This window comes from Canis lupus, chromosome 13 (genome assembly GCF_003254725.2).
Source record: "Canis lupus dingo isolate Sandy chromosome 13, ASM325472v2, whole genome shotgun sequence".
Classification (NCBI taxonomy): domain Eukaryota; kingdom Metazoa; phylum Chordata; class Mammalia; order Carnivora; family Canidae; genus Canis; species Canis lupus.
The window spans coordinates 16004823-16032510 of NC_064255.1; the positions used below are offsets into that span (position 1 = coordinate 16004823).

Genomic DNA, 27688 nt, shown 5'->3' on the forward strand with positions numbered 1-27688 from the left:
GAAAACACCTATAATAGCTCTCATATATTATACATGACAGGCTTATTCTCTTTCAAATGTGGTTTGTACAGTATTAAGCCACTTTTCATTGTCTGATGATTATTCTTTTAGATGATTCATGAACTTTACAGCACTGGATTTTGCACAGGTTCTGATTTCTCTCTCTCTCTCTCTCTCTCTCTCTCTCTCTCTCTTTGAATTTTTCAGCTTATGGCATCTTTATATTTAAAGACTTCCACACTCCAGGGCTGCCTGACTCAGACTTCCCCCAAATGAATTTTACTTACAGGTCAAGTAAGTTTCATTATGGTCCCCTTTACGTGCCATGAATATTCTTTTTCCCATTACTCAAATGTCCACTGAAATACCCTTTTAGCACTTCTTGGTTGATCCAGATTCCACTCACCCTCCAAGACAACTTCAAATCCTTTTCCTCTGTGGTCTGTCCCCATACTTTTATATAATGTCATTACCCAGAAATGCCTATAGCTCTGAAAACATGATTTTGTGTTGTAATGTATACATTTCTCAGGTGTCTAAGATTTTTTGATAGATACAACCCACATATGCAAAAGCACTTTGGAGCTCTCAAAAATTTTCAAGGGAGTCAAGGGCCCCAAAGACTGAAACACTGCTTTAATATTTCCTTAAAACAGTGGTTTAGGCCGGTCTGGGTAGTAAATTGAGTCTTCAGCTTTTATTTTTCTGAAAATGTCTTTGATTCACCTTCATTCTTGAATGTTAGTTTTTCTAAGTATACAGTTAGATGAACGGTTCTTACGCTACTTCCTTTCAACTCTTTGAGGATATTATTCCATCACCTTCTGCTTTCACTATTGCTTTTGAGAAGGACACTATCACTCCACTTACTGTTTCAGTTTAATTGTTCTTTCTCTCTGGACACTTTTAAGGTCTTTTTTGTCTTTGATGTTCTGCAATTTCACAACAATGTGTGAATTTCTTTTTGTTTATCCTGCTTAGGCTACATTACTCTTTCAAAATCTGAAAATTCACATGGATGTTCATCAGATCTGGAAAATTCACACCTGTCTATCGCTCTTTAAATATTACTCCTCTTCCATTCTCTATGTCAGAACTTTTCATTTTAGCCTTGGTTTTAATATGCTGTCTATAATATTTGACTTTTATTTTATCATTATGTCATCAGTGTTTTACATATTTAGAGTTTTTCCTTTTCCACTTTTCCTTGTTCTTTCTTAATACATTTCTGATGATTGGTAAACTTTCACATCCTCTATGTCTTTAATTATTATATAGAGAGTTGCTACATGTAACATTTTATGCGATATTCTATATGCATACTCTGTATTTGAAAAAAATATATTTCAAGGTTCTAAATCCATTGTCTGTTGGTTCTAGAACTTCAAGTCAAAATGGCTGCTTCTTCAAATATCTAAGGATTTTTTATTAAGAGCTCGTTTCTTAGTCTTATTTGCAGGAGTCTGTTAGTTGTTCACTGAAAATTGAGGAAACTTTTCTGCAGAGAAGACATTCTCTGGCAGATAGCCAGAGGATGCAAGTAAACTGGGTCAGCCGCAGGTCCCCTGAGTATCTCAATTCATTGTGGGAGATTCAAGCTCCCTCACTACGGATCATGATACCTGGAAACTCACCAGCAGAAAACTATACCTCAGGATTGTGAAGCCATGTATATTTTTAGTAAGTCTGTTAAAATGCAAATGCCTCTGGGAGGGATAGTACCCTTGAGTTATGAGATGCCTTCTATAAAAGGACCAGTTGGCAGATTAATATGAGCAATGTCCTTAAGACTGCTTCAAGCTGGTTTTCAGAGGACTTTTCTTATCATAGTAGAAAAATCTTTATATCTCTATAAGATAGTGATGACAAATTAATTTCACCTCATATGCAACTCTAATGTAGTGATAGTGGTTGTCTGGAATATTATACTGAGGAGTCTGATGCCTTCTCACGCCCAGCGAAAACAAGTGTCATAAAAACTTGGTAATAGAACAATAGCACTGACTATAGGGCAGGTGCTGTCCTAATGGCTTTGCATGCATTAATGAACTAAATTTACACAACAATCTTATTAGCAGGTGTTGTTCTTTTACATTTACAGTCAAGGAAATGGACACTAGTTAAATAATTTGCCTGAAGTAACACAGATAGTAAATGATGGAGCTAAGTGATAAACCTGAAAAGTCTAGCTTCAAAGCTGTCTGCATAATCATTAAACAAAAATGCCCTATAAATTAGAGCAGATAAACAGAGTGAAAGTGACAAAGTAACTTTTCTCCTCTCTGTGCATACGATGCTGCATACCTAGGACTTTCAAATGCTTTATCTTTAGATATAATGAGAATTGGATTCAAGTTTCTTACCCTCTCTGGTGCTCTCTGCTAGTCCAATATTAGGCTAGAAATAAAAAGCTCTTTGGATGACACAGATGTCAATCAAGACCGGAAGCCTCCATGGCATGACTCGATGGATTCTTCACCTAGAATCTAAGATTAAAATGGCACTACATCTTCAAACAGAACATCTTTAAAAAGAACTGTTTGTCACATTTTTTTGTTTATAATTATGCCTATTCCTCCAGACTAAGTCCCCAAGACTGAGTCTATGGCACATTCTTATCTATACCCCAGCCTAAAAAGTTGTTGGTTCTCAATTATTGTGCATGGAGTGAATGAATGGCAGGATGCATGATGTGTAGTCTAGAACCAGAGGGTAGTCTGTGTAAATGCACCATGTCAATGTTCACATCCTAAGCTTCCTGTGGAGACATCAACTACTTTTGGTTCTTAAGTAAAAAAGAGTAAGGAGAGATACACTCACATTCACACACTCACAGTTCGATTTGGTTTAACAGTTCCTAATATGCATCCCACAGGCTGGATGAGGAAAGGAAGAGGAAACTGAAGGGACAAGATAAACTCTGCAATAAATTTTTCTCCATTTCAAAAGTATTTACATTTCTAAATCATACCTAATTTTGAGAAATTTAAAACAAATATAATTTCTTATTTAGAAAATATAAATAGATGGAAGGACATAGCCATCTTGTTTTAATTTTTTGAATAGCTTGGTATCATCAAGGCACAGACTCAAAAAAAGCCGTAGGAATAGAGAAATACACGTCTCTGGCTTCCCAGGACCACAAAAGCAACCACGTGTTTCTCTGATGTTTCGAGTTATGTCTCTAGGGCCATATGTGATGTGTTTCCCACGCTTACGGCACCTTTATATGTCTCTTTTAAAGTTATTTATAAGGTGTTTTTCTGTCTGTAGCATACATATTTATATTTTTTCACACTCATATCATTTATTCATAAATGCATTGAATAATAAATTGGCAAGCATTTTGTTTTCCTCATTCTTATAGTTTATACATTGTGGTATATTCCCCTTGGCAGAAGTTTTACAATTATAGGTCCTCACAGATATAAACAAAAATGCATATATATGTCATATATATATGTCACTCGAATGTACAATAAAATTCAGCTATCTGGTCACAAGCAGATTAGTGACTTTGATAAAAACTGTCTGGACAACTAATAAAAATTTCAGTTAATTAAAAAATGAAAAAAAATGTAAAGATTTTACTTATTTGAGCAACAGAAAAAAAGAGAGTGAGCACGAGCAGGGGGAGGAGCAGTGGGAGAGGGACAAGCAGACTCCCTGCTGCTGAGCTGGGAGTCCCATGTGGGGCTAGATCCCAGGGCCTCAAGATCCTAATCTAAGTCAAAGTCAGACACTTAAATAACTGAACCACCTATGCACTCCAAAAATGAAAGTGATCTTGAAAGCACGATGTTTTTTCTTGCCTTCTAAAACCAACTCCAGTAAACATAATTTAATCTTTTGTTGATACCTTTAGGATGAAAATTCCTTATTCTCCAACTTTACAAGATACCTATGACCAAATTTATTTACTCAACAAACATCTAATGATTGTCTATTGTGTTCAATATGCAAGTTAAACTCTGTTCTACAGACATTATAATAAAAGAATTCTTGTTTTGAGTGTCTTATAATCTGGCAGGGAATAAAGCTATATATCTCCTAGTTACTGGTAATATGAATGCAACAGATGATACATTAAAGAAAAATTTTTAAAGGAGGTGATATTTGACTATTTTACCTAGTTCTCAAAAAAAATTAAAAATATATTCCAGCAGTAGAAAAGAAGTTGACACATTCTAGGTGGGGAAAATAGCATATGGCTGGAGTACAAGTTTGAAGGAGTGACAAGAGGGAGAGAGAACAAGGGGAAATATCATAAAGATGCAATGTGAATGATGGCTAATATCATGAATTTGGAATCAGAACAACCTCATTTAGAATGCCAACTATTCCCACTTATTAACTTCTTACCTGAGTTGATTTTACCTCTTCTGAGTCTGTTTATTCATCTCTGGTCATTGTAAGAATTAAGATAATGAATGTGAAAGGTATAGCTAAGATCCAAGAATCCAATAAAGAATACTCAAAGTTACTGCTATTGATTTATTATTCATGTGGCTATTATTAGAAATGACCCATCTTTGTGTCTCAAGGACAGATCTCTAATGGCCATATCCCAGAGGGTATGCTCTGCATGCTCTGCTTCTTCATGCAGCATGCTTACCTCAATGGATCCTTGCCTCATTCTTCATCTTTTCCAGCCTTGTCTACCTATTGCCACTACCAAGGGCCCCATAAGTAATGCCCACTGTACCTGAATATTGCTGATTTCTTACCTTGATTAAATATTCTCCTGAATTCTATTTTGTCAGAACTCTGCTTTCTAAGAAAGAGGGGTTAAGTTAGGAAAAAAAGGAAGGAAGGAAGGAAGGAAGGAAGGAAGGAAGGAAGGAAGGAAGGAAGGAAGGAAAGAAAGAAGGAAAGAAGAAAGGAAGAAAGAAAGCAAGAAATTCCTAGCTGTGCTAAATTAAAAATAGGCTTCAATTGAATTAATCTTTCTACCCTTACAGGATATTTCTATGCATTTTAAAGGTTATTTTACTGAAATGATGTCTTAGACAAAGCATTCAATGTAATGGTGAGAATTTCATATATGATAGCAGGCCTGAGGGAAAGATTTCCACACAGACATTTCCAGGCCCCTCTAATGAATTATGAGTAGGTGGTTTCCTCTACCAACATGAAGCGCCATTTCTGCATAGAGCATTGCATTTGAGATCCAGTTTTGCATTTCATGCATTTCTAGTTACGTGGGTGGAAGATTTCATGGCACCATCCAGTTTATTCTTAGCATGTGTGGGTCATGCGTTATTCAGCATGATGAGACATCTATTTGAATAATAAGGCTAAGATTTTTTTTTAAAGGCCACGGCTAACAAAGCTATAAATATTATTCAAAAGACAGAGCAGATGAAGCCATGAATCTTCACAAGACACAAGCAATAAAGTCCAGAAATTTTTATAAGAGAGTTAAGAGGAACCAAACAGGTTCCTCCAATCTGGGAAACTCCAAATCTCACTGTGCCTGAAGGCCTTAGAAGGCCCAGTTGTTGCCAACTCATCCTTCTGCAGAACCAGTGGGCGTCCTATCTGCCAACATTTTATTCTTCAGTAGCAACATTTCTAAACAACCTAGGAGTTTTCTGGGATCAGATAAAAGAAGTTACAAGTATCCATAAATAAGAACTTCTTAACATGATTATGGGTCTTGCTTTGGAGGGAGGAAGAGATGGAGTGGAGTAATTCTCAGCCCGAGTCATTAAAATAATTCAGCTACAGGTCACTTAACTTAGGGGCTCCCTACCCCACAACTTCTCCAAAATTAGACTGGACAGCCAGAGAGTGTGGCTGAGTAATAACATGACAGGTGTGGCAGGTTTTCTTTAGGTGCTTTGATAAAAATATGTTTGTGCAAAAGACACTATTCATTATAAGCAACCTGGGGTGTGGTGTTTCAATGTTTCCACGTTTAGCAAGTATAAGCTGAAACTATTAAGTGCTTTGAAATCAAGCCAGAAAGCAGACAAACTGAAGAAAAAAAAAAAAAACTGGGCTACACCTCTCTTTATATACATCCTTTTTTCTGATCTTAAGTTACAGCAAAATATCTTGACCCCTCCCACCATTGACAAGTTATCATATTAACATGTAAACCCTAAGCAAAAATAAATATTAAATTTGATAACCTCTGCTTCAAATAGAAAAGTGTGGTATTAAGGTAGAAGAAACAAACTGTTAACACTGGTGAAATTAAATCTGTCCAGAAACCTTTATTTTAGAAAGGTTGGTATTCAAATTTTGATTCCTCATGTTGAAACAGATGGGCATAGCAGGAATAATTCTTACTGTATATCACTTTAAAATATACCATTTATATGAAGGATGTATGTTTTTAAAGCACCAGCAAAATGCCTTTACCCTTCTTTCCCACATGTCCTTGAACGTTTCAACCACTTCTGTGGTCTCAACTATCACCCCAAGGTGAATTACTTCTATTTCCACATTTCCTCTCCCTCTTGCTTTAGTTTAACAACGTATCTGCCTCCTGGTTCTACCAGCTGTGTCTCTCACATTAACCTCAAGCTCAAGCTGGTTGAAATGATTCATCCCCTTATTCAATAATGCAGAAAAACTTCTGGGCTTCTTCTTGCTCTGGATGAAATCTCCATGTCTGTTGTCAGAGGTTCAAAATTGCAAAGTCTCCCTTTCTCTTTCTTTTTCCTTCTTTTCTCCAAAAGGGTTTCCTTGACCTCTTCACTGCTGACACTTTGAGCTTGAAAATTCTTTGTCCTGAGAAAATGAGATTAGAACTGTTCTGTGCATTTTACAATTTTTGGCAATATCCCCAGCCTCTCTCTACCAGTTGCAGAAACAGTGCCCACTCCCCAAGTCGGAACAACCAAAAATGTCTCCAGACATTGTCAAATAATCCCTGGGAGGAAGAGAGCAAAATCACTCCCCCTTACCATAAGCCAGTTAGTTGCCCTACAGCCAATTAGTTCTATCCATTCTTTTATTGGTTCCTCACATCCGTCTTCTTTATCTCATTCCTGTGCAAAACCCTCACATAGAAAATCAGAGTGTGTGCTTTTTAGAGTAATTTTTTGAAATGTACTTGACAGTGTACCAAGCCCTGTCAAAGTCAACAACCAAAAATCAATATAGGGGAAAAGAAAATTTTATAAAAGAAATCTGAGAAATATTTCTGGTCATTCCAAAAAGGTTGGGGCCTGAGGGGCTTCAATGTTGATTTCATCTCTAACATTTTAAAGTCATGATTTAGAATAGAAAAGACTGCATAAGAAGCTACCAAATAACTATTTAGACAACTTTGAGATGTGATGTTCTGGACAGGGACTTTGGGTTATAGCAAAGAATGCAAGTATGCATAATGGAAAGAACGTGGGTTTTAGGTATTAGGTAGACCTAGTATGAATCCTATCTTTGCTAATTGAATATTGGAACAGAAGAGTATCTAGCTCTGTAGGCTTGTTCTGGACTAGAATTATTATTTCAATATTACATTTTTTACCAGATAGAGTTGAGACCATTACAAATGTGAAAAACTTAGCACATAGCAGGTGCTCATGAAATATAAGCTAATAATAACATGAATACTGATGCTGCTGTAGTAGCCTTAAGATGAAATTGTAGGTAATACTGAGAAGGATCCCATTAAGATAAAAATGATAGAGTATTCAGCATTTCCAGGGGAAAAAAGAGGAGCTGCAATAGACCTGGAGTCAAATAATAGACACTCCTGGGTGCCTACACCACTATAAAGTAATGGTAATAATACAATGACTTTAAAATTGATGATCAAAAGTTTATTTGTATCCCATAGATATTAACTGATACTGTATTAACCTTCTATTATGAAAAAAATTAAAATACTTACATTAGATCTTTGAGAATCAGCCTAAATTACTTGTCTATATGCAACAAAGACCAGGAAGGAAGAGCTTGAGAAATCACCAAGTGTAGTGTGGTGTCACAGAAACCAAGGGAAAAAAAAAAAAAACACCTCTAATGGAGGAAATAGCTAGTAGGATCAAGTGGTGCTTACTGATGAGATGAGTGAAGAATAAAAATTAAAAAGGCAAAAAAAATTTAATTAAATTAAAAAGTCAGATGTGCTAGTGGACATCAGACTTCAGTGTGCTAAGGAAAAAATGGGAAGCAATAAAAAAATGACAGGTATAGATAACACTAGTTGCCAGAAACAGTGCCCACTCCCCAAGTTGGAACAACCAAAAATGTCTCCAGACATTGTCAAATAATCCCTGGGAGGAAAGGAGCAAAATCACTCCCCCTTACCATAAGCCAATTAGTTTGGCTGTGAAAGATACAGGGGAGTTGAAAGGTACTGTGGAATTGAGGAAAGTTTTCCTAAAAGTTGAGAAAAACTAGATCACATTTAAATACTGAAGGGAGGAAGTAGGTTGAGGTTACCAAAGGGGGAGATATGCAATAGAATATAGTTCCTAAAGAGGTCAAAGGGTATGTGACAAGGAAGGTGGAAGGATTAGGCTTAGATGGTAGGATGAAGCAAATAGACTCGTCTTTCATAGGAAGGAGGAAAGGGTGGCTCCTTGGGCATGGAGGCAGTCACAGGAAGTTGAAGGAGTTCCCATCTTATGACTTGCATTTCATTCATGAAGAAGTTGTTATTTCATCCATCCCTCTGACCCTTGTGCAGATTAGACAGTATTTTTTCTTTTATCTATTTTTCATCTGAAAGAGCAGAGGAACAAAAGTGACCAATGGCTCAACAATTTTGGTTCTTATGCTTTGGCGTATATTTTTTTGATAACCCATGGTTCTTTTTTAAATCTATGAAGCCATCATAAGACACACACACACACACACACACACACACACACACAAATATGTACACACAACAATTTCTAAGCTGTGCTCTAACTCATTAGTGTTTTCTTGAATTGTTAACATTTCTATTTAAGTTACAAATCAGTGTAGGATCCAGTCAAATAACACATGATTTTAGAGTTGAAGTTGAGGTAAATGTCTCTAAATGCAAAGATTTCGAGCTTTTCATCATGAAACAGTGTATTAAGAGAATCACTTGCTAAGAATGTGGCCGTTACGGTACAGTTTTCTGGGCAGAACAAAGGTAGTTGATACTGTACCTTGGCAAAGCTGCCTTACCTGCCTTTGTCACTGCCCAGGTGTTTCCCAGGCCTGTGGCAGACTCAGGAGGTGGAGGAGCCTGCCAGACCAGTTGCAAAGTGCAGAACACGCCTCAGGGCCTCCATTCACAATCCCATCCACCTTCAGTGACTGTGCCCAGCCTTAGCACCGCAAACCTGACCTTTCGACACAGGTAAGTTCAGCAACAATCACTTGGCTGCAGCCATCGATTCTGCCCTAGTGCCAGAAATTCTGCAGTCTCTTGGGCGGCGGCCACTTGGCAGCAGTTTTCAGGAGATCTGCTCTGGCACAGAATGCATGTGTGTGTGTATGTGTGTTTGTGTGTGTGTGTGTGTGTGTGTGTGTGTGTTCTCCACTGCTAATGTGCGATGCTTGCTGAAAGAATTAGAAGAGATAGAGTTTGAATAGGAACCGTGACTCCCTTCTCTCTTTCTACCACTGTCACAGCACCCTACCTATGCCCTGCCTTCAACAGGAGTTTGTAAAGACAAAAGACAGGGAAAAGGGAGGAGCGGAAAGAAAAGACAAAAAGAAGACACAGACTGTAAAAACACAGAGACAGGGGAGGGCCTCAGAGGAGAGGCTGAGTTAAAACATCCTCCTGGAATGTGCCTTTGGGTGGAATGTCATTTCATCTCCCCTGCCTCTACTCTTTTCCAGTTCAAACTTTGGACTCACTGAGGTGGACACAAAGAAATCTTTTTGTGTTATGATTTTCAAACCTTCCATATTTATGATATTTGCATTCCTATAATAAATTTCCCCATATCAATGGAATAGCAAGGGCTCTTTGTGGCCCTTTTTACTCAGGTCTACACAATACAACGATAATTCCTTGGTTAATATTACCAGTGGGACAGATAACTAGATAACCAGGGCCAAAAATATTCCCTTGTTCAATGACCACTTAACACTGAGTTGAGAAAGAAACAGGCAAACAGGGATCCCTGGGTGGCGCAGCGGTTTGGCGCCTGCCTTTGGCCCGGGGCGCGATCCTGGAGACCCGGGATCGAATCCCACGTCGGGTTCCCGGTGCATGGAGCCTGCTTCTCCCTCTGCCTGTGTCTCTGCCTCTCTCTCTCTCTCTGTGACTATCATAAATAAATAAAAATTAAAAAAAAAAAAGAAACAGGCAAATAACACTAACAGTCAAGGCATCTCCTTTGTAAAGATTCTCCTTCCTCATGTAATTTCTAAATGTGGTTTATCGAAAGATGAGTGGATAAAAAAGATGTGGTTTATGTATACAATGGAATATTACTCAGCTATTAGAAATGACAAATACCCACCATTTGCTTCAATGTGGATGGAACTGGAGGGTATTATGCTGAGTGAAGTAAGCCAGTCGGAGAAGGACAAACATTATATGTTCTCATTCATTTGGGGAATATAAATAATAGTGAAAGGGAATATAAGGGAAGGGAGAAGAAATGTGTGGGAAATATCAGAAAGGGAGACAGAACGTAAAGACTGCTAACTCTGGGAAACGAACTAGGGGTGGTGGAAGGGGAGGAGGGCGGGGGGTGGGAGTGAATGGGTGACGGGCACTGGGGGTTATTCTGTATGTTGGTAAATTGAACACCAATAAAAAATAAATTAAAAAAAATAAAAATAAATGTGGTTTTATAGTAAAGAGAAACTCTACTTAACTGACATGATTTTCTTTATGAAAGCAAGCTCCTCTGTTTTTGGGGGGTTGTTGTTTTACGCACAATTCCAGGTATTATACCTGGAAATGATTTCTTTTTTTTTAAAGATTTTATTTATTTATTCATGAGGGACACACAGAGAGAGGCAGAGAGGCAGAGACACAAGAAGAGGGAGAAGCAGGCTCCATGCAGGGAGCCCGACGTGGGACTCTATCCCGGGTCTCCAGGATCACACCCTGGGCTGAAGGCGGCACTAAACCGCTGAGCCACCCAGGCTGCCCTGGAACTGATTTCAAGGGGAAAGTGAACGAAGGCAACTACCGCAGCCCAACAGGGAAGGACCCCTTGCTCCAGCCTGAACTGTTAAAGAATTCAAAGTAGCATTTCATGATACTCTTAGTGCAATATCTGACAGAGAGTAAATGGTCACACAATCCTTGTGCATACAGAAATATGCAGAGAAAAAAAGGAAAAGCCAATGGCTATTTATAAGTAATGAATGATTTTGAAAGTGCTAATGAAACGGTGGAAATGGAATCCAAATTCCAAGGAATCAGAGTTGAGTTCAGAGTTGGCACAGAATGCATGTGTGTGTGTGTGTGTGCGTGTGTGTGTGTGTGTTCTCCACTGCTAATGTGCGATGCACATTAAACGGCAAATGTGGTGTGAGAAAAAAGCCAAGTGTAGACTACTTTTGCGTGTCTACAAACACATGAAAATAATACGATAAAACACATCATCAGGACATGGAGTCTATCATATGAGTAAATGATTACCTTTTAGAATACAACATTTATTCTTAAATCAATTAACCCTTTTACGTCAACAAACACTTCCCTCTGAATGCAAACAAATATATTTGTGTAATATATTACTTACATGCAGACACTTTTGGTAGATAGTTAAAAGTCTGAAACTCCAGAACAGGTCATCATTATATGAAATCTCAAAAAGCACACATATACTGCAGCCACCTGTTTTGTTTACTGCCACGGTCAACTCAAAGATAGCTTGTTGATACCACTTCTCTTCCAAAGTTATAATGGTGGAATATGAATGTTTCATTCACAAGTGGCCACTACTTCAGTTCAATATTTTACAACTTGTTTAAATAGGCTTCTATCTTCAATTCTTTGAATAGGATCCTGCTCAGCCAAGTTTCTTTGGGATAACTTCTGGCTCTGATCCAAGTCTTTTGTGTTGATAACCTGCCTTACTACTCAGCACTCAAAAAAATTCACAGATGAGGCTGGGAAAACTATTCAAGAAGCTGCCTGTGATTCAGGTAATGTGTGGTCCCTCATCTCTCCATTTACCATGTTGCTGAATTCTTTTCCATTCCCTGCTTCTATCATCTATTTTAGCTGCATTTTTTTGTAAACAATTTCCCTCTGGGGATGCCTGGGTGGTTCAGTGGTTGAGCATCTGCCTTTGGCTGAGGATGTGACCCAGAGTCCCAAGATCAAGTCCCACATTGGACTCCCTGCATGGAGCCTGCTTCTCCTCTGCCTATGTCTCTGCCTCTCTCTCTCTCTCTCTCTCACACACACACACACACAATTAAATAAATAAAATCTTTAAAAAAATAATTTCCCTATGTAACTGATTACCAAATTTCACTTGTCTACAGTGAATTCCAAGGCCATCTAGGTATCTGTTCATATTTGCCTGGTATCCCACAGGAATGTTCCCCTCATGCTTATATATTTCTTTTTCTACCACTTTGTCATTAACTTTCAAATTGACCTCCTTTTATTTTCTTCTTCTTATAATTTTGTAATTTCCTCTATCTAAATTTCTCTCTGTGGGGTGGGGAGTAAAGTTTTGTATGCAGTAGGATTTACTTTTTAATTATAATTTTTATTATAAAAATAATTAAAACGTATTACAAAAGATGAAAAATAGAACAATAACCCCCAAATATATAATTATGTGTATTTCCTTCAGGCTTGTTTTCTTGTGCATAATTTTTTCTACTTAGTTTTACTTAGCTTCAAATATTTTTTTAAACAAACACACATATAATAAACATATAAATTTTTATAATAATAGTATATAGTTTTCTAGAAATTTTTCACTTAACATTATGACATAAGCATTTTTCATGCTGATAAATAGACTCCATAAGTATGATTTTAATAGCCATGTAACATGCTGTAATATAAACTACCTTATTGTTGGACATTTAATTTATTTCTAATTGCTTACTAGTATAAATAATGCTGCTGTGCATATATTAGTAGATACAGCTTTTCCTCCCATATTTTGAGCTATGTTCTTTTCTTTTAAGATTTTATTTACTTATTTGACAGACAGAGAGCGAGCACAAGCAAGGGGAGTAGCAGAAGGAGGAGGAGAGGCAGGCTCTCCACTGAGCAGGGAGCCCAATGCAAGCCTCTATCCCAGGACTCTGGGATCATGACCTGAGCCAAAAGCAGATGTTTCGTGGACTAAGCCACACAGGTGCCCCTGGGCTACGTACATTCTTAAGTTAATATTCCAGCAGTAGAATTAGCTCATTAGAAACATATATTTTCAAATTTCCTTCCAAAAGTGGTACCATTTTGCTGCCATTACGTGAAGATAGCAGTTTTGTTATATCCTCATAAGCATAGAATAGATTAGTTTCTTTTTGTTTAGAATGAATTGATTTGTAATGCTAGTGTAAAATATTAATATTGTACTTCATAGTTGTCTGAGGTGAATTTATCATTCTGACACATTTCAAACTTATTCCATGTTAATTTCTTCACATCACAAACATGTTTGGAATGTTTACCCTAATTGAGTAAAGTACTATTGTCAACGAAAAAAAGATGAACCCAATTAAGTTTTGCTACTTTATTAAAAATTTTTTACAATGTAAAGATATTGACTTGCTTATGCTCTATCCATACAGCAGGAATCTTGTTATTCATGTGTTCTCTTCTACCTGATATTATCCGGCACAAAACTCTACTAGGTCACCATTTCACATTTAAATAACATGACTAATTAAAGCTTTATCCATTAGAAATGACCGATGTAGTATGTTTAGTATAAAGACAGTATGAAATCCAATATCTCTAGGTCTGTCATGATGTTTTATAATATGAAGCACCTTAAGAGAAGGACTAGATCTCTTAATTTTTCTTTGAGTATTTAAAGGTGATTAAATCACATGAATGTGATCTTTAAGATTGGGGCTATTCATTAGCCCCTCCTTGGTTGCTCACATGCTAGCAAAATGGTCAGGATCAGGAGAAACCAGCTCTCAATGGCCTTCATGTTGTATTTGTAACCTCACAGCAGTGTCTGAATCAGTATACAAAAACCCATTTCCTGTACCTCCCTGCATATCTTACCCCTCCTGGAAAGAGAGGCTTAGCAGCTTCATAGAAGAATGTTGGGGAGGTTTCCTTAAAAAAAGTAACTGAGATGCTATGCAAATTTATCATGTACACTGACTAATCTGTCAAATTTCCTTGAATTATGTCACAGATGTTTCAGGAGAAAAGTCAACATTCTATTTTGCCCGTAAATGTTGACAAATTTTTAAGACTACATTAATGATGTTTACTGGCTCAGCAAAGGGTAAGGTTTGACTAAATTATGAAAGGTACAAATAATTGATCAAATTATGATGATAAGTAAAAGCCTATTTCAGCACAAGAAAAAGAGGATCCAAAAAAAAAAAGTACAATCCCTGTTTTGTGTAAGAGACACTACAAAATCATTTCTTTTCAGCTTTCCATAGATATTTTTCTTTCTGTGGCTAACATTACACTTCTTACTGCTATTTCACGACCAACAAATTTAGTCAAACTTTTTTTACTAACTGGTCTTTCGTGACAAGATTTTGAACTCTAGCAAAATAGCAAATCTATAAATTATAAACTAGGATAGACTTCTAAGTAATAATTAGCTCCAGAACAGCTATGAAATTTTATCCTGAAATGAGTGAACATGAACCTTATGTATGTCTTCCCAATGAAGGATAAGAAGCCATACTTTGTAACCAGAGGATCAGCTACACTGTTTTTGTGGCAATTTCTCCAGAGGACATCTTCAATTTTGTCTATTTTCTGGTCAAATTCCTACTCTCAGTAATACAGATTCTCTGAAGATATGTGAAGATAAAGAAAAGACAATCACAAAACTAAAGTGTTCTGTGTCCGCTCATCATCTGTGACGTTTTCCCTCTGAGTTTCACAGAAATACAAAGCCCCTAAGAATCAAAAAAAAAAAAAAAAAAAAAAAAAAAATCCATTAATTCCCTTGCATCTAGACATGATCCTACTTAAATCATTCTAGAAAGATTTATCCTATTCTCCAGCGGATTGAATTTCACACTGAATTTAGAAGAATTTGACCCTCACGTAAGTAACAAGATGGATTTATAAAGGCGCTTTGGTGGTTATGAAATCTCTGACATTTCTTAAAGTTGACTCATTCTAGGAAAACAATTTGAATGAGTTCATTGACATCACCACTTTGAAGCACCTACACAATTTCAGTATTTGAATGACAACTACAATTTAAGATTCCGGTAGTTTCCAAAAAGAAATAAACATTTTTTTGAACTCACTAATCTCCTGATTCGTTTATACATGTAAGAGTCTTCAATTTAGCAAGTACACTGTTTGTAATCTCAACTAAGCATTGCTCTACTTCTCATGAAAGACTGAGGCTGTTTTCTTTTTAGTCCTTAGGAAGGAGATTTCTTGACAACATAAAATACCTACCAAATGGTTCACTTGGTCACCTAGTCTGATATCAGAGGCTCTTCTAGATCCTCTCCTCTTTCACTAACCTCAATGTTACGTTAATAATATATATATCTCTTCCCTCATGTTTTCTCCAGAAAAAGTTGTTGCAGCAATGCCTAACCAAACAGAATTCTTATTCTCAATGCAGCTGATATCTACATTCGCATCCTGTCATTATCTCTGCAATACTTATTAGTAATGTGTTTTATTCTCCAGTAAGTCATTGGTCTTAGACAAGGCCTAGAAGAGCAAATACAGGAAACAATGTCATTGGCTTCTGTTGGCCAATTAATTTCTATAGCAAAGCCATCATCCATGATTGTACTCAACACATTTTTACAAGTGGACTACTGCATGAAATGAGAAAAGGTGAAATCACTGAGAGTCAAAACTGTCAGATCATTCGATAACATTCCTTGGTGGTCAGGAAAGGGAATTCTCCAGAAGAGTTGTTTCTCTTGGTAAAAGGATTTAGTTATTATATGCATATTCATCATATTCTCAAATCTTAGTAATAGAGCCAAGGATATCCCCATTTAAAAAGCTATAAACTGAAGTGCAAAGAGATAGTACCTCATATCCCAAAGAAAACCATCAGAAGGAACACATGGACCATGATTTCTTATTTTGCAACTCACTAGATTATTTTCCTTCCCATATGGCTGACTTGGTTGCTATCCAAATGATGCAGGATCTTTTACCTAAAAAACAGCATTTTCCAATTAACCAAATACATAATAGAGAGAAGAGATTCTTTTGAGGACTCAAGGACTGATCTCTCCTGGAGGCAAGCTACTGAATTTGATGGACCAGAGGCCAAATGGGTAATGACAAATTCCAGGTTTTCATGTTTTGGTTCCTTGAGTGCCTGAAAGCATATGGAATGAGATTCTTTTCTGAGACACTGCAGTGATGACAGAGAACAGAAGTGTTCAAACTCACAGGATTTTAAGGAATTAAATGTATAGGGAGCTTTGGGGAAGACAATGGTAGAAAAAAAGAAGGAATGTAAGATCTGTCAAAAAATATCCTCAACTTCTACTACACAATTTGCTTTCTAAGAAAAACAGTCTTGACTCAAAAAAAGCTGGTTCATAAAAAAGAGTAACTGGTATGTAGCAGCAATAAAGAAAAATATTTCAACAAAGTAAACTAAAGTGGAGGAGTAAATTAGAGAAATACAAAAAACAAAGTGTTAAGGGAAGTTTATGGTTCCCAAGTAAACAGATCTGCATGGATACGAGCTCTTGGTTTTCTGTGAGTGGATTTTGGACAAATCACTTAATTTTCATTAGTCTCCTTCTGCCCAATGTGAAAAATAGATTATTTGAGGACATAATGTGAGATAAGTTTTGACAATCACTTAACAGTGCGTCCCATATAGTGGCCAATAAATATGAATTTGTTTTAGGATATGAGTTTAATCTATAATCCCATTTAATGAAACATAGTTTATGTTCTTATTTAATGAAACATAGCTTGCAAAGCTGAAATATAAAATAAGAAAGATAAGACAATATTAAAATAATTATGACATCCATTAAGTAGATAATAAATTGATTCCAGGTTCTAGCTCCTGCACTGTAAGACTTGAAACATAGGTAATTTATTTATTTTAAATGAATAAACATCTTTGGATCCAATTCAGGACATCTTACAGCATATTCTTTTCTTCTTTACTATAGCTATAGAAATGTACCTCCCTCGGGATACCTGGGTGACTCAGCAGTTGAGCATCTGCCTTCTGCTCAGGGAATGATCCTGGAGTCCCAGAATCAAGTCCCACATCAGGTTCCCCATGAGGAGCCTGCTTCTCCCTCTGCCCATGTCTCTGCCTCTCTCTCTCTCTCTCTCTCTCTTTGTCTCTTATGAATAAATAAATTAAATCTTAAAAAAAAAAAAAGGAATGCACCTCCTCAATGGTATTCTGTGAAAAGTATTTGAACTAATTCATTCATTTAAGAACTGAGAGATAACATAAATAAGACTAGTTAGAATTAACCAGATCTTAGTTCAGAACTACATTTAGAGAATTAAATGCAGGTCAGCCACTACTAGATTACTCAAAAATTTTTTTAGAATAAGACAGAAACCCTTATTATTACATAAAATCTACTGTGTTAAAGATTTTTCTTAAAAAATGTTTAACATTCCATGGTATGAAGTACCCATATTAGTGCACTAAATGCAGTTGATGGGTCACTGTTCTGCAACCTATGGTGCGACATTATTTGAGGAAGGATGAGTTGTCTGGCATTACGATAAAAATCTAAGATTTCAAATCATTATTATAGACAGAACATGAAGTAGCAGAAGTCCTTAAAAATGAAATGTCAACACACCAAATTGTTTAGTTACTCTTAAAAGGAAGTCTCAGCAATTCACTTTGCTTAGTAACTCAGTGTTAGTTGATTATGTGAACCCTCTTGTTCCCAAGGACCTAAGTATTAATTACTCTTAAAATTGTTAAACTAATAAACTGTAGTTATTCCTCAAAAAGAGATACCTAATGTATTAACATTAGTCATTTATACATATCAGATATTTTAAAAGGTACTTTACAATAAGAAATTGCTATAAAAAATACTAAGTAATCTTACTGCTCTTTTACAGTCTTCTATGGCCACTCAAGAATTGTCCAAAGGATATCAGAGCACAGCTCCATTCTGCTTTAAATTCTTCCACCCAGTTTTCACTAGTAGTAGTTCCTATCTATTGATACACTAGTTCTAGGGGAACAAACATCAACTGACCAAAAGCTGACTCACCAAAAATCAACAAGTTGAATGAAAATTTGCTAAATTTTCTATATCTTTATAATAATTGTTAATATATGATAGAGCAAATCTTCTGCTTCCAAAAATATGGAGTAGGCAGATTTTTTTCTAACCTTCCTACTAATGCAAATAACAATCATAGAACATTATATATAAAGATAATATAAGAAAACAGTTAAAGAAAGAAGAAAGCAGACTGGCTAGGGACTTTGGAATTATATGGTGGTGAGAGATCACTAAGCTTTCTTTTCACTCCATATATTCCAGATTTGGAACTGAAGACACTAACAACCCAGAAACACCAACAATTTCAGAGAAAAGAAAAGCCCAATAAAGCCTACTCAATTTAGCCAAAGAACCAGCAAGAGGCAGCCTAGAAAACAACATAAAGCTTTTAGATGACAATCTCTCTACTTTTGCCAAACATCACAGAAGAAAGAAAAACTATGGCTACATCCCCAAACCAAGCCAGCAAGACCTAGCAGAGATTCTCGACTTCTACCCCAATCTGAGAGTAAGGAGGCACCCCACCTCTTCCCCACTGAAATGGTGTCAGGGGAAGAGTAGTGGAATCAGGAATTTCTCCACAACCCAGTTGCAATGGGGCCACTGGCATCCCCAAATGTATCAGTGGAAACCATGCAGCAAGCAACAATGAATCACCCTACCTCTTCCAGACAGCAAATTAATGGAGGTCTAGTGTAGAGCTAGAAGTTTCAATCTCTTTCAGTAATATCTAAGAGAGTACCCATCCCAGCTCAAGTGTCAATGAAGATCAGTGGGGAACCTGGATTTCTATCCTTGCATATCAGGAAAGAAGTGGCACCTCCTTTCCCTTCCCCTGCTGGAGCAATATCAAAATGAGCCAGTTAATATAGAAGGTTTAAATAAGATTCAGTCTCATATACCATAATACCCCAAATGTATAAATTTCAGCCTAAGATCACATATCATATCAATAATCAGGAATATCTCAAATGGAATAAAAAAAGATAACAGATGCTGACACTGAGATTACAGGGGCATTAGAATTATCTGAAAAAGATTTTTAAAGCAGCCATGATATAAATGCTTCAATGCACAAGTATGAATACACTTGAACAAACAGAAAGTCTAAGTAAGGAAGTAGTTGATTTAATAAGAACCAAATAGAAATTCAAGAATTGAATAGATGGGGTGCTTGGGTGGCTCAGTCAGTTAAGTGTCCAACTCTTGATTTTGATGTAGGTAATGATCTCAGGGTTGTGAGACTGAGCCACACTTCAGACTCCATGCTGGCTGCAGAGCCTGCTTCAGATTTGCTCTTTCCCTCCCCTTCTGCTCCTCTCCTCACTCTCTCTCTTCTAAAAAAAAAAAAAAAAAAAAAAAAAATTTAATTAAAGAATTGAAAAATACAAGAACCAAAATAAACAACTGAATAAATAAACCCAAACCCAAGGGCAGGATGGAGGAGATAGAGAAAATAATCATTGAGTTGGAAGACAGAACAACAGAAATTACTCAAACTGGAAAAAATAGAATGGAAAAAACTAACAGAGTCTCAAGGAACTGTGGTACTATAACCCAAGATGTAACATCTATGTCAAGAGAGTCATAGAAGAAAAGGAGAATGAGGGTCGGGTTAAAAAAAGTACTCAAAGAAATAATGGCTGAGACCTCCTCAAATTTGGCAAAGAAATAAATCTACAAATTCAAGAAGCTAAGTGAATCTTAATGGGATAAATCTCAACAAATCCCAATTTACCTCAAGATACATTGTAGTCAAATTTATGGAAACTAAAAACAAAGAATAAATTTTAGAAGTGTTGAGAGAGAAATACCTTACCAATATGACAACGGGTGAGGGGGGACTCATAACAGTACATTTCTCCTCAGAAACCATAGAAACAAAAAGGAAGTCACCAAATTTTTTCAACTGCTGAATTAAAAGAACTATCTTCCCAGAATCCTACATGCAGTGAAATATCTACAACTGAACACAGTTTCTTAAAAAAATGAAACATGTAACTATAATATGACCTAGCAACTATACTCCTTAAAATTTATCCCAGAGAAATGAAACTTATGTCCACACAAACACCTGTACACAAATTTCACAACTTTATTTGTAATAACCTAAAATTAGAAACAACCCAGATATTTTTCAACAAGTGAATAGTCAAACAAGCTGTAGTATATCCATACATCCATATCATGGAATACTACATAGCACTAAAAAAGGAACAAACTATTGATGCATACAACAACCTGCATGTATCTCCTGATAAATATGCTGAAAGAAACAGGCCAATCTCAAAAGGTTACAGACTATATGATTCCATTTATATTTCATTGATGATTTGAAAAAAAAAATCTAGAAGTAGACAACAGATTAATGGTTGCCAGGAGTTCAGGATGTGGGGGGTGGGGTGAGAGTGGATGTGGCTATAAAAGAGCAACATGAGAGATCTTTGTGGTGATAGAAACGTTCCGTATCTTGATTGTATCAATATCAATATCAATACCAATATCTTGGTTGTGATAATGTACTATAGTTTTTAAGAAGTCACCATTGGGGGAATCCCTGTGTGGCGCAGCGGTTTGGCACCTACCTTTGGCCTAGGGGCGATCCTGAAGACCTGGGATCGAGTCCCGCGTCGGGCTCCCGGCATGTAGCCTGCTTTTCCCTCTACCTGTGTCTCTGCCTCTCTCTCTCTCTCTCTCTCTATGTCTATCATGAATAAATTAATTAATTAATAAATCTTTAAAAAAAAAAAAGAAGTCACAATTGGGAGAAACTAGGTAAAAGTTGCACAAGCTCTCCCTGAATATTTATTTTAAATGCATGTGAATCATCTCCAAATAGTTGGATTTTTAAAAATAAATCTAATAGGGCAAAACTCTTTCATTATTCTTCAAATGACCTTTCTTGACTTTTCCTTACACATTTTGCAGCAGCAACTCCATGACATTTTATGCAGGGGCTTGGCAGACAGCAGTTGTGGATAAGTACAAGTCAGAGCAGGAAAAACAAGAGTTGGGGGCCAAGTGACAACTGCAGCTGATAGACTGGTTTATAGAGATATAGGGCCACTTATTTGGGGGGATCCCCAAAATAACTGGGAAACACTGTGATCATGGATGGACTACTAGCTCATCTGATCATTGAAAATATGACTTCATTTTAAAAACATGGGCTAGCAAAAATTGAAACATCTATGTTTTAACTATCTCCATGACTTTGACCAGCAGATTGGTCTACCTAGTTAAATAAAAAAAAAGTCCTTCAAGGAGAATATTTTCCAAAAAAAAAAAAAAAACGGATACTTTTATAAATTCTCCATGGTGCAGATTAACAATTTCATTATTATCTGCACAAGCAGTCCCCGGTTCTTCTCTACGCGCAGTATAAAGTCAGGCACTGTACAAAGGGAGTAAAGAAAGGGAGTTGCTGCCTTTGAGAATTTATATCCAAACCCAGAAAATATGCATATGAAGAGATATAGGAAAGAAATAGTCAAGCCGAAACACGGAATTGTGCTCTTACTAGCTCAAATCACTACCAACACCACCAGTGGCTCATGAAACTACATTCCCTCCCTCTCCATGTTCATCTTGGGCCTAGTTCCTTCTTTTCCTCCATGAGCCACCTGAGCCTCACACCCATTTGCATAGCATACCTGAAGCAATGGTAAGGAGTAGTTATTTGTCCACATGACAATGGCTTACTAAGGGCTAACTGTGACATCATAGTCTATGGTAATATTAGGTTCATAAAGAGAAATAAAACATGGTCTTAGCTCTCAAGCCTTGGTGTGGAGCAGACATGTCAACAAATAACACAGATCAGAGTAATTAGTCCAGTATATAACTTGACAGGGTCTAGTAGAGGTATAAAAAAGAGCACAATTCTAGCACATAAGAAGCAACCAGGGCACCTAGGTGGTTCAGTCAGTTAAATGTCTGCCTTTGGCTGAGGTCATGATCCCAAGGTCCTGGGATGGAGCCCCACATTGGTTGGGCTCCCTGCTCAACTGGGAGTCTGCTTCTCTCTCTCCCTCTGCCTGTTGCTCCCTCTGCTTGTGCTCTCTCTATATATATCAAATAAATAAATAAAATATTTTTTAAAAAAAGCAACCAATTTATGGGCACTCTCAACTAGACATAGGCCAATCTATTCCCTTGAAGTAACAAGACAAAATGGGACCATCATTGATATGACATCAGAGTATCTACCTATTTCCCAGGGAGATTATGAAGTCCAAATGTGTGAACTACAAGGGGCTAAGATATGCTAATTGCCACAAATTTATCTGTAATGTTATGGAAGCCCCATGGCTTTTCTGACTCACATTTCCCTCGTATGTAAAGCCAGAGGATGTACCAAGCTCTAAAAGAAACCACCTAAGCTGGAATTCTTTGGTAAATCACCATCTAGTATTCGTAAAAGGCAATCAAAGCAATCCCAGCTTCTCCACTTCTTAGCTGTGTGAACTTGGGCAAGTCACTATCATTCTATGCTTCAGTCTCCTCATCTGTAAAGCAGCATACTAATAAGATATCTCATAGGATTGTCAAGAAGCTGTAATGAGTTCATCTACATGAAGTGCTTAGAAGAGTGCCTAGCACCTATTAAGTGTTGTATAAATATTACCTATTATTGTCATTATTGTTTTTATTTTAAATTTCCAATGCTTTTTAAGTATTTCATCTAAACCACTGAAATATCTGATTGTAAATGCATGAACTGTTTGCATATTCTATCCAAGAGTCACTATTAAGAATTCACAAATTAATAAATTAATGAGTCAAATTCTTCCAAAAGCATAGTCCTCAAAAATAAAGCAGGTTCTTTGGGAAACCACATAACTAAGAGGATGTCACTACATTATTTGATCATATATGAAATAATTTCCTCCTGGCCACAAAAAAATGTATACATACTTCCAAAGCTCTCTAAATTTCAAAATGACCTGAACACCTAATTTAGGATCCATTGGGTCCTTGCTATTTAAGTACAGTTGGCAGACCAGCACTTGATTCAGTAAATCTTATTTGGAGCCCAAGATTCCACATTTGTACAAGTTTCATGGGCTGCCAGTCTGGTCCACAAACAATACTTTGAGCAGCAAAACACTAAGCTGCAGCAATCAGAAACAGACTCCAAAACAACAGAAATGATTGAATTTGTTGTACCAAAGTCCCTGTAATTCATCAAATCTGGAAAATGTCTTAATTAACACATCGTACAGTCACAATTATGTCCATAAAGTATTTCAGAACTTACATGAAACTCTGACACGAGTACATATATAAACACAAGAGGTTCCATATTGGCAGACATGTTGCTTGTAATTTAATTTATATAATAAAATTTTCACAGTTACAGAGATGAGCTGCATAGCCTTCATAAGTGGGCACACATGACAGGGGAAATATCCCCTGATTTTAATTTGGACAACTATGGGAAGGTCTTTATTTAAAGACATATTACAATCATTCTGAGAGTGGGATTCAACCTAAGCATAGTCTTAAACTATGGTTGTGGTATAGCTTCTGCTTTTTATAAACGTAATAGGGTTTGTGTTTTCCTGAGAATGGTGTGAATCCTACCCTTAGATCTGTATCTGTCAGAATATGAATTGTCAGTTGTGCAGTGTCTAAAGATTTAGGATTAAAATTGTATACATCCAGTCTAAAAGTGGCCTAGTTCCCAGCAGCTTCAACAACATAGTACTGAGAGGCCCTACCTTTGGAGTGGACTTGAACTGAAATTTAGACCTTTTCTTAAAACAAACGAAAATAGAATCTTGTTGAAGTGAAGACATACTGTAATGTGTAAAAGGATGATTTAGGAAGACGTGGAAAGCAAACTATTGGATGGCTGCAGCTCTTTACAACCAGCTCGAGAAGAAAGCCAAAAAGCTGCTTGCTATAAAAGATGCAGCAAAGTCCCTGCTCCCCAAGCTGCAGAGCACAGGCAATGCTTGCATAAACCCTCCTCCTAACCTTGGAAGATGTATGACTTTGGGATTTCAGAGGTTTCCAAAAATACATGAAATGCAGAAAATACTTCCCTCCTTTGCCAAAACACGCCAGCCCTTTATTTACATTACATTTCCCCCTTCTATATGTTGGAAATAGTAAGATCCCTCATAGCACAGATAAGATTGAACATAGGGTAAGGCAAATGGGAGGCAGCTCAGCCCATTCTGTCTTGAAATCTTCTTTCACACCTCTCTCCGAAATGTAAATATGGACTTGGTCCAGCTTTCCCAGTCCGAATGACTTTGGCTGAGGGCGGTTGGTATGGAAGTCATTTCCCTTCTAGGTGCAGTAGCTGCTTTCCACAGACTCAACAAAGACACGAAATATCATTAACATCTGATTCCGAAAAGGTTGACAACCACTTCTTTGTTTTACTCAGCAGTCTGGGGAAAGCTGCTGCGCATTACTCTATCATGAGCAAAATTATACCTATTAGGCTCTGATAGGAGTATTGGAATATTTCTCTCATTTGTGCACAGCACTGAAGCTTGAATATGCCTATTGTTTTCACAGTATCCATTACATATTTTAAATGGCATGGAATGATCATATATGTAAACATTACTTCAGCTGAGGCTGAGTGATGCTTGGCAAGGCAAGAGAGACTGTCTGATCTCCTTGGGCCTTGGTTTCAAGAAAAGGGGTGCCAAGGGACTTTGGGGGGATGGCTGATGGTTACAGAAAAGAGTGAGATGGATTGACCGATGGGTGCTGCTGCATTAAAGTCTGGATCCCTTCCTTTGATACACACAAAAAGCTGCAGGCCTCAAATAGCTCCCCCATTTTGTGGCATATTTGAGGATGAAAGGCTTGCCTGAGGGTCTGAAAGAGCAAGAGGGAAGAGTAGAAGAAAGCGGAGAAGGCTTACTAGTTGCAGCTTCAAGATTCATGAATAAGGAGGGGGAAAATGCCTCCAAATTGAAAAACACTTCTAAAATAGCCATTAATAATCACATTCTCTAAGATAAAAGCAAGAATCCTAAACTGTTTTTTTAAGCTCTGATGTTTTTCTTTCAGTCTTCAGAATAGGAAATGGAATTAGCCTAAAAACATGAAATCAACTGATTAAGAATTCCTGAAACTTCCCAGGGTCATGAGACAGACACACTGGATGGCACTATCCTCACTGTCATAAACCCTGTAAGCAGAAACATTTCTGCACACAGGACGTTGATGCTTGTAGCAACCTGTAAGCTTAATCATTTACAGAGCTGAGTGTGAGCCTTCACCCCAAAATCTAAGTCCTGGAGCCCTACACTCGAGTTGGAATGTTTATTGCTACTTTTCTGAGAAATTCTCAAAATTATCGTGGCATTTTATTCGCCAATAGTCCACATGTCGAGTGTATTTCTCTCCTTTTTTAGATTAGACTTAGATTTCCCTGATAACCAGGAACATAAACACCGGGGATAAGGAAAAAGTCATTATTTGAAGAATTTGGTCCATACAGATAGACAAAAAATTTCCTCTAGGCCAAATGTATACCAAAATGTTTATTGTGCTAAATAATTCTGCTTCCTTGATAGATAGCTCACACTCACTTTTAGTCTGAAAACCTGGCCTTAGGCAACCTTACAATAACAAACTCATGGCTGTTTACTGCTTCAGAAAGGAATAAAATTGCTCCTTACTCTACTGAAGTTATTCTATAGCAAATAAGGTCAACACACCTTATTTATATATTTTTTAGCATCCACCCTAAGTTTGTCATGCTACACTAAGAAAAAACAAAACACATAAGAGAATGGTCTTATCTCCAGCTAAATCTTGAGCTTCTTACCAGCAAAGACAAAGTCAAACTGCAGGAAAGGTTTTAAATGATGAGCAAAAATCAGATCACAACAATACGAGATTCACTGGCAAATGAGTGATATGGACAATAGACGCAGAGGCAAAAGAGAGCTCATCAAGGGGTCAGGAGAGGCTTTATCAAGGAAATAAGATTTGCCCACCAATGAAATCATTGCTACTTATCAGAATTAAAAGATTAGCACAAGGTAGTAATGTTTTCCAAAACAATACTTTAAATAGTTTTCTTTCAGTCTGGCTGGCTTCTTTCCCTGTTATGATTTTTTTTAAATATCCATTCTGCTTGTCAGTAGGCTGTCTCTTTTTAAAAACATGAGACATCTTAATGATCGATCAATCCAGTGACATTGAAAAAGATAGGCTATAGCACTAGCCATTTGGGGAAACTCAGCTGTGCTGTCTCCTGCCCATTTTGTTGAAGTGAGATGGAGACAAGCTGTCCTCACTACAACCAAATACACTCCCCCATGAGCATCCGCACCACCACACTCCAGGTTCCAGGCCCTCCGAGCTTTGTTTATCTTTACAGAACTACATGCCCACTCATCCCCCATCCACACACACACACACACACACACACACACACACACACTGCATGATCTTGCTCAAGAAATATTCTAGCTATAGCCCATAAATATAAATAGACAGGGTTTCTTAGCAGTAGAAAAGGGTTTCTATTTCTCCTCTTTTTTAGCGCAGACATTACTGACCATATGCAAGAGTCCAATGGGTAGGCACCATACTTTCCAATGAGGTTATGATTTTATTAGTCCCAAATAAAGGGCTATTGCGCAGTAATGCTACAATTAGCTCACATCACCCAAAGGACAATGGTGGCAGTGTTTCCCAGGAACTGATGAGGATTCCAGGTGTTTTGAACTGGGGTGATTTTTCTCCCAACTCTAGCGACCAGTCAAGTCGCTGTTTTAAGTCCCAAGTGCAAAAAAATTGTTTGTAATGTCCAAGGCAGGGCAGCATCTAAATTATTTGGGAAATGGTTTGCAAAGAAGAGAGCTACAATTTATTAACTCTTAACAGGTGTGAAACAGAACAGTTCAAAATCACCGATTTGTTATTCAACCCAAGGTGCCTTAAATTGGAAGAACTGTATAAAAATCTACCGCAATTCAGAGAAAATAACCCAAGGAGTTTGTAAATCTTCACTAGTTCTTAAGCAATCTACTCACATTTAGTAGCTCATAACACTGACTGATCTCTTTTCCATGAAATGAAATCTGAGCTAAATTCCATTAACACCTCTTCCCTAAGTCGACATTTCTCCTGCCCCTCGGCTCTCCCCTCTTTAGAGCTCTTTCTCAAACTCCAGGTAGGAGGAGCACAACCTGGGGAGCAAAGGTGGTACAAGATTCAACTTGGAATAGGATTCTTGCCCAACTTTGTCCCGATAAACAAGCTGCCTTCAGTCCAGTTAATTGACTTCTTTGTCACCCTGGATTAAAGGATCACTTAGATCCCTTCCCTTGCAATGCTGACATTAGGTGTCTCCATACTTCTCTGAAAAGTATTCTTTCTCCTCTCACCAACTTTTTCCTCA

At 37.2% G+C, this 27688-nt stretch overlaps 1 long non-coding RNA gene across 2 annotated transcripts; it reads right to left on the minus strand.

Annotated features, from left to right (window-relative positions):
• Positions 1-6215: 6215 nt before the first annotated feature.
• On the minus strand, positions 6216-21935 carry LOC125752421 (uncharacterized). Of its 2 annotated transcripts, XR_007401915.1 has the most exons (4): positions 21824-21935; positions 20889-21007; positions 6918-8685; positions 6216-6741 (listed from the first exon to the last, which is right to left on the minus strand). It is a non-coding gene; the product is annotated as an uncharacterized LOC125752421 (long non-coding RNA). The 2 variants fall into 2 exon arrangements; XR_007401914.1 differs by having other exon boundaries at positions 6216-8685.
• Between the last annotated feature and the right edge of the window lie 5753 nt (positions 21936-27688).